Genomic DNA, 8,939 nt, shown 5'->3' with positions numbered 1-8,939 from the left:
CTAGGCCTGGCTGTAGTGTGTATTTGGGGAGTGAACTAGCAATGGAAGATCATTCTCTCACTCTCTTTCTTTCTCCCCCTCCCTCTGTTTCTCATATAGATGAAAATATATATATATATTAAGAAAAATTATCGAAAGCCACAATCACTAAATTGCCTTTCAGTATTTTGTTTGATTATAATTAAAGTATTATACTTATATATTTTTGGTTGCTTGGCCCAGAACATTACAAAATGAAAAATTTTCAATTTAGATACCTCTTAAGTGCAGCCCAGCCTTCTTACTTCACTCCTGTTTGGTGTTTCTTTTCCCTTATATATTCAATGGTATATACATCTATAAAACAGATATTCAAATGCACATCTGATGAAAAAGATATTAAGTAACATTCCCCAGATTCATTTTTTCCATATTAATACATACAATTCTTTACTGTACTTGGCATTTCCTCCATGTGCATATACTCCTGTTTCTCTTCTTCTTCTAAAAGCACAAATCCTGTTGAATCAAGTTCCCATCCATATAACCTCATTTAATCTTATTTATCTTTTTAAGAGCCCTATCTCCAATTAAGAGTCACATAGAGGGTTCAATTTTCAAGATGTGAATTTTGAGAGACCAAATTCAATGCATATCCCTATGAAAAAGAAGAATGTCTTTAAAAATCAATTATTAATTCATTAATTTGCAGGCAGAATAACAGAGAGACAAAAAGGAACAGATTTCTATAAATATCTTCTATCCACTGGTTCATGGTCAGAACTTCTGCAACAGTCAAGGCTAGATCAGGACAAAGTTAAGAGCCAAGAACTGCTTGTGGGTCTCTCCTGTGAGTGACAGTAGCCTCAGTTCTAGTGTCATCATCTGCTACCTTCCGGGTAGCATCAGCAGGAAGCTGGAGCAGAAGTTCGGAGTAGCTGGACCAAGCAATTAGATTTGGGATACGTGTGTTCCAATCAGCGTTTTAACCAATGTGCCTCAACACCTGCCCCTAACAAGAATTTGTTTTTCCCATAAATATAATATGTATTGGAATGATGGTTACTATATTGATACACCCCCATCTTTATTAATATAACAATGTTCATGTTTTGTATGTATTGAGGGAAACTCAATGAAAATATTTCTCATGTTGTTACCTCTGTAAATTGAGAAGGACTATTTGGCATCAAACAGCTGTTAGCAGTATGCTGTCACAGAGCTTCCTGCTACAAACTGAGCCCAGGGAAAAATTAGAGGCAATACATGAGTTTTTCTTCACCAGATTTGAATGACAGTTTTATGATGTACCCCAGCTGTAGTCAATAAGCTGTGGTTCAGAGCAAAATCACTGACTTCCTTGTCTCTTTTTTCCTCAGCTTTATAATCTCTGAGTATGACAACTACTGATTATATTCTCAGCGCAATCAAAGTTGGCATTTCACCAAAGGCCAAGTAGTTTGAAAGGTATTGTGCTTTAATGTAGAATTTTGAAGCTGGCATTAAATATGAGCAAATTCAAATGCTGTTCAAATGCTGCTTGAAAGGTAGATCTATGGAAAGCATAAATCACGTAAGTCCTCAATAAATTATGATTGCAAGGAAGGAATGCAAAACAGTATGGTAGATTTGTGGAACACAATCCATTGCCTTCTTTTATTTTAATCCCTTGTCAAATGATTACATTCCTTAATGAATCTTTGAATATTCGTATGTATCATATATATATATATAAAAGTTTAAAAAATACTTTTAGATTGCATTCTGTTGTTCGAATAGTGATGAAAATATGAAATGATATACTTAAATCACAAGACCTGCTCCCCATGTTAATTGAATGAATTGCGGCATGGAAGCAGATGAAGAGAAACAACTTTAACAATAATGTAGGAACTATATATGCAATAATATAAATATACTTTTTATTCATATATCTAATATATGTACTCATAAATGCTATAAATAAGGTAATTATATATTTTTAAAAGATTTATTTTATTTGAAAGTCAGAGTTACACAAGGAGAGAAGGAGACACAGAGAGAGAGAGAGGTCTTCCATCTGCTGGTTCACTCCCCAATTGGCCGTAATGGCTGGAGCTGAGCTGATCTGAAGCCAGGAGTCAACGAGCCTCCTCCAGGTCTCCCACATGGATGCAGGGACCCAAGGACTTGGGCATCCTCTACTGCTTTCCCAGGCCATAGCAGAGAGCTGGATTGGAAGTGGAGCAGTCAGGATTGGAACCAACACCCATATGAGATGCTGGAATTGCAGGTGGTAGCTTCACCTGCTACACCACAGCCCCGGTCCTTGAAAGTAATTATATATTAAGTTAATAAAGTGGGTTTGAATTCAAAATACATGAGTAAAATAAAGAACAGCAAACTAAAAATTTTAAATGAGTGGTATTCTAGCTTTTCATATATAATTGCAAGTTCTAAAATATCTGAATGTGGGCCTGCATTTCAGGGTAGAAAAAATAAAAGGTAACCAATCTACTAAAATAAACAAAACATCTTAAGAGAAAAATGAGAAAAACTTGAACAAGCCCCCAAAAGTTATTATACATATAATAATGTACATAAATTCATTAGTCACTGTGGAACTAGAAGTTCAAATAAGAATGAAGTTTCCAAATTCTCATAATGGTAGGAGACGTTGTCAGACTAAAGTTCTTACAGATACATATAAAACCTCTCAGTGGAATAATACCAGATTGAAGAGAAGGCTGCAGAGACACGCAACCTGAAGAGATAATTATGCTCAGGATTATTCATGGTAGAACGTGCATGCTACAGCTTCATAGACAGCTTCCAAAGCAACCTGATAGTTTGTGTAGTGTCAATAGATGCTAATTTGATGATTATTGTATATAAAAGGCCAAGTGGAATGCCAAAGTGGGATGCATACTGTACCCAATTTGCAAAAAGTTCAACAAAGTGTTAAATTTTCTTTTGGCTAGTGAATGCCAAAAATATGGCAGTTTTTACTTGGTCTACTAGAGAGATCTCATTACACTGTGAGACCACTAACAAAGTCCCAAGAACTTTATCTGGTGAGAAAAACCTTGAGTTTTGTCAAAGTTAATCATTTACTCTTGCTGGTAAGACGTGATAATATCACATTAGAGCCTTAAGATTGAATAGTGGAATTGGCAATCAACAGGGTATCAGCTAATCATATGAAGCAAAAACTGCACACTAGAAATTAGAGAACTCATCTTCTATGCTGACCCATGTGACTGGTGTCAAAGGGCAGAGTAGTTTAGGCAGCTCCTGGAAAGAACCAGGAACCAGAGATCTTGCTAACTGAATGCAAACTAGTCTTGGTTCCTGACTGCCTGTAAACAAGAAAATACAATGTGGGCAGCACATTGTATCAGAGACAGCGTAGCAAGTATCATTGTTTTGTGTCATAGACTCAGCTGCACTCCCAATATCTAGAAAAGAAAGGAAAATAGGAACAACAAATGAATCTGTTTCTTGAAAAACCTTTTGTAAGGCTGCAGCACCATTGCTACTTTTTAGTTGATACACAGGGCTAGGCGTAGAGGTAGTCAATTTCTTTTACATCCTAAACCATAGCGAGGTGTCTTCTTTCCCTTGCAATCTTGTGTTGGATCACACAAGATTGGCAGTGTTGAAAGAGTTAGGAATGATTCATCTATCCCAGCACAGCTTATGGACACCACATGGACTTTTATGAATCTAGTGTGTATTTTGTGCCACTTATAGGATAATGAACCACAGCACATAACATTAATTTCTAGCATATATTCATATAAGGAAGCAAAAACAGTGTTGCTGAATCAGCCCAAACTGATTAACAATATACATTAACAATATACTCCATTAACAATATACATTCACATTAACTTCTTATTCTTAGTGTGAACTGTGAAAAAAAAAAAAAACCCTCAGTTGAATTCACATGAGCCTTGCCCCCCAGGGACTGGAAACAATAGTCTCTTGGATACCTATATTCAATGAAATAACAAAAGTCTGAATCTTTATTTTCCCTCAAGTTTTGAGCATACTCAGCTGCTGGTGTCCTTAATTTCTTGATACAGGAAGACCTCAGTCTGACTTTCGTACACTTTCTGCTAAAAGCAGCTGAATTCAAGGCAAGAAACATTACAAGGAATCAGAACATGGTGAGTGAGGGGCTCCATGTCCATGTGTAATCACTTTCAGCTTTGAGAAGTTCTATATCTGTTCAAAACATAATAAAAATAGATTCCAATGTTTTGGGGCCATACTTTGTCCTACATTCTCATTGTGGATAACCTTTACTTATTTTTGTTTTTTGAACTATTATTTGCTTTGTGAAAAATGATAGATATTATAATTTGTTGAGCATATTTATTAATCAGATAAGTTTACTTAAGTGTGTGTCTGTGGGGGGGAGGGGCTTGTATGTGTATACTCATTGGGTTGTGTGTCTTCCATTTGCCTCAATTCTTTTCTGTACTCTTCCTTTGGGTCTCAATAAGCTAAACTAAAAAGACTATTTCAATATTCTTTATTTTCCAATTTCCAGTTAATTCAGCCAGAGACAAGCATTTATGGAAGATGAAGAGAAGTAAGAGTAGGTCAGTAATCTATTATATGTGTATTTCAATGTACTCTTCTCTTGTGGATTTAGCTCTGGATTACAACCTTGCATTATATGATTTTCCTAAATTCTAGACAATTCTTTGGCAAAATTCTTTATAACAGTTCTCTGAATTCAAATTTTCCCCCAATTTGAGAGTCTCATAGAGTTCCAGATATAACACTAAATTCTTATACCCTTTCTAAGGGCAAGGTATATTGTATTCAACTAAATACACAATTTTTAATGCCTACTGTAAAACTTTGAAGAAAGTATTGAAGAACTTTTGGCCTAAAGAAGTTAAGCAATTTTTCTAAGGCAGAAGGGCTTGAATTCAAGGCTTAACTCTTTTAGCCTATGTTCTTTCTATTTAATATGTATGATGATGATATTTTCAGCCTTTCAAGTAACACAGAGCATATCATTGCCATTAGACTGTGATTTTATTTTTAATTTCATAATCATTATGAAATAAATTTTTGTGAAATATCACAAAAATTATTTTAAAACAGAACATTTAAGAAAAAATCTGAAACCTTACAGACACTAATGTGTACTTGGACTCTTTATATTTTAACTCAGATAATCCATAATGTTTTATTTATTCTTATGTTGGAATCATTTATCTGAAATAAAAGAACATTGAGCCATTTTATCCTTGCTTGCTGAAGCATCCAGCATATTTAGGATGATTTGAAATTTTAGGAGACAAGTAATATCGTTGACATTAGTCTGAAGCATAGAAAATGGGATGCAAATGCTAAAAGATTTTGTATTAGATTAAATCACATTATGTATAGCTTATCACACTGTTTTTCCTAAGCTTGTTTAAATATCATGTTTATATCCAAGATTTTTATTCTAAGCATGTATACTATCCCCAAGGAATAATGTTTATATCACTATCTCATTCCTGGTTATTGCAGTTGTTTTAAATTCTGACATAAAATACTGACCTCTGAAGCTGTTTCTTATTAAAGATGCCTTGACACATGTTTTCTTCCTACTTTATTAAATTTGGATTTTCCTTCTTCAAGTATCATAATACAGTGTTGCCTGGTAGTAAAGATTCTATTCCATGCACAAGGCATTCATAACTTCAAACATATCAAAGAAAAACAAAATATGGTGCTAAGGGAACAATATGTGAAGCCCAAAAAAAGGCGAATAGATTACAATTCTTCAATGTGTCTTTCTAGCCAATCTGTAAAGTACTGAGGACCTCATAGGATATGATTATTCCATTTGTTCATCCAATAATTTAATTCATCTTCCTGAATAGGAATGGAGAGAATAACAGAGGAACTAAGCAATAATGATTTTTTCTAGATACCAAGTCACACATAGAAATAAACAAACTATTGGCTTAAAAAACAAATCTGATTATGATGCTTCTGTATTTAAAAAGCATACACAAATATTTAATCTCCATTTTATCTTTGAAGGAAATTATTTTTTAAATAGCTCATGGTTTTAAACCACCTTGAGAAATGAACCCACAGTTTTAAGTTGGGCATATAGTAGACCAGAAAATACAGTTCTTCAGGCTTTTTTGAATCTAGGTTTGACAATATGACTAAATTGTACCCAAAAAGGTAGAAATCTGTGTGTTCTGTTCTATTTCACTATTAGGAAGTGTTGTCAAACTGGGATAGCAAGAAGAGGATCATGGAAAGAAAATAATGATAATATAGCATTTTTGTAAAAGATTTATTTATTTGAAAGCCAGAAAGAGGAAGAGAGAGAGAGAGGGAGAGAGAGAGAGAGAGAGAGAGAGAGAGAGAGAGATTACCATCCATTCACTGGTTCACTCTCCAAATGTTCAAAGCCAGGAGCCAGGAGCTTTCTCTGGCTTTCCCATGTGGGTGCAGGGTCCCAAGTTCTTGGGCCATCCTCTTCTGCTTTCCCAGGCACATCAGTAGGAAGCTGGTGGAGCAGCCAGGACTCGAACTGGTGCCCACATGGAATGTTGGCACTGCAAGTGGAGGTTTTACCTTCTATGCCACAATGCCAGCCACAATATAGCATTTTGATCTGCCAAAACCCAAGCACAAAAACAGAAAAGGCAGGTTAGATACCAAAAAGAAAACTTCTCATCAACTGTATGCCAAAAAATTATGATATAAAGTCTTCCCAAAGAGGCCATGATAAGGAATCACCAATCGTTACAAGGCTTTCATGATATCAGTCACAAGATTCCCTGGCATAATATTTGTGCAAGAAGACTTGCAGTTAAGGGATATGAAATCTGTGCAGCCTGAGACTCAAAAAGCCAAGAGCCATTCAAGTCAGAGTTCAAGAAGAAAGTTTAAGACAAGCAACTGAAATAGAAGGAATCATACTTCAGTAGCAGGTATCAATAAGTAATGATGTTGGGTGTGGTGCTTCTATCGCTGGGTATTGAAACTGCTGGTGGAGTCATAACTGTCCTCATCAAGGGCAATGCTACCATCCCTACCAAGCAGCCACAGACTCTCACCACCTACTCTGACAACCAGCCTGGTGTGCTCATTCAGGTTTATGAAGATGAGCATGCCGTGACCAAGGATAACAATCTGCTTGGCAAGTTTGAACTCATAGGCATACCTCCTGCACCCTGAGGTGTTCCTCAGATTGAAGTCACTTTTGATATTGATGCCAGTGGCATCATTAATATATCTACTGTGGATAAGAGTACAGGAAAAGAGAACAAGATCGCTATTACTAACAAGGGCCGTTTGAGCAAGGAAGACATTGAGTGTATGGTCCAGGAAGCTGAGGAGTATAAAAGTGAAGATGAGAAGCAGACGGACAAGGAGTCCTCTAAGATGTCACTTGAATCCTATGCATTCAACATGAACGCAACTGTTGAGGGTGAAAAACTTCAAGGCAAGATTAGTGATGAGGTTAAAGAGAAGAATCTTGACAAATGCAATGAAATCATCAACTGGCTAGATAAGAAGCAGACTGCAGAAAAGGAAGAATTTGAACATCAGCAGAAAGAGCTGGAGAAAGTCTGCAAACCCTTCATCACCAAGCTGTACCAGAGTGCAGGAGGCATGCCTGGAGGAATGCCTGGGGGCTTCCCTGGTAGGGGAGCTCCTCCATCCAATGGTGCTTCCTCAGGGCCCACCATTGAAGAGGTTGATTAAGCCAACCCCAGTGTAGATGCAGTATTGTTCCACACAGTAAAAGATGGAAGGACCCAAACTTGTAACGAATTCTGTAGCAGTTTTAAAGTTTAGCTGCCATAGTAAATTACTGGGCAATTCTCAATACTTGAATATGGAAAAAGTACACAGGGAAAAGAAATAACATTGCACTTTATAAGCACTGTATCTAAGTGGAAAATGTGATGTCTTAAATAAGCCTACATTTAAAATTGGCACAAAAAAAAAGCAATTGAGTATTTAATGGATTCTCAAAATCAACCAAAACTCCCTCCTAAGGGAAAATCCTTTAAATGAGAACTTGTGTGTATTGAATTTCAACTGAACATGGTAAAGAAAAGAAAGACAAAGGGAAAAAAGACATAGATAAAAGTGGGGGAAAGAAGTAGGGCCAGGTAATGTCTGAGATAGCCCAACCAACTTTTTAGTTTTCCCTTCATTTTATAGACAAATTCATTGCATTTATAAAATTCTGTGTAAGCATGTTTGTTTTTTTCACAACTTTAAATTTCAGCTTCCTCTTTTCTTGTTTGCAGATTTAAGGTTAGAAGTTTGCTGGTAGAAGTTTGGAAAGATGATTCCTTAATCTCTCCCCTCACCTCAGACTTGAGATTTCCTTTCTCTTCGATTTTGTGCATTTTGAACAATATATGCCTGGATTGTTGTCTGTTTTGTTTTTTTGATCCCATTTAATAATCTCTGATCTTTGAGGTCTGTGATTTTTGTCTTCCTGGTATTCCAATTATACCTATGTCACACTTTGTTTATGGAACTCAGTTTCCAAACAAGTAGATTCAGATTCTCACAGGTCAGAGAACAACTCAGAGTCATTTGTAGGGTTATCCCTACTTTATGCAAATAAATATACAACAGTCACTAGCCCATGATGGTAGTTGGTCTACAATAGGTATCCATCTTTGTGTACGTAGCAGCAGTCAGACACACACACAGACACACACACAGACACACACAGAGACATCCACATGCATCCTCATATTTGCATCTGCATATCCACATCCATCTGCAAACAGTTGAATATAATCATACTCCCAGGTGCTTATATGGGCCTACAGACAAAAGTGGCCTGGAGCCAAACAGTTGCATAACAGGGTATGGCAGTCATAGGCCTGTCAGTTACCATGACATTGGTTATCATGGAGGCAGAAAAATAAGGGGGTATAAAAGTGTGGCAACTTGATAAACTCCAATTTTCAACCTCA

The 8,939-nt window shown here is 36.3% G+C and overlaps 1 pseudogene; it reads left to right on the top strand.

The window, feature by feature from the left end:
* Positions 1-6,936: 6,936 nt before the first annotated feature.
* Positions 6,937-7,749, top strand: LOC133774965 (heat shock cognate 71 kDa protein-like; annotated as a pseudogene).
* The last annotated feature ends 1,190 nt before the right edge of the window (positions 7,750-8,939 follow it).

This window comes from Lepus europaeus, chromosome 16 (assembly GCF_033115175.1).
Source record: "Lepus europaeus isolate LE1 chromosome 16, mLepTim1.pri, whole genome shotgun sequence".
NCBI lineage: Eukaryota > Metazoa > Chordata > Mammalia > Lagomorpha > Leporidae > Lepus > Lepus europaeus.
Note: the sequence above shows the minus strand (reverse complement) of the source record. Positions and strands in the feature narration are given on the sequence as shown.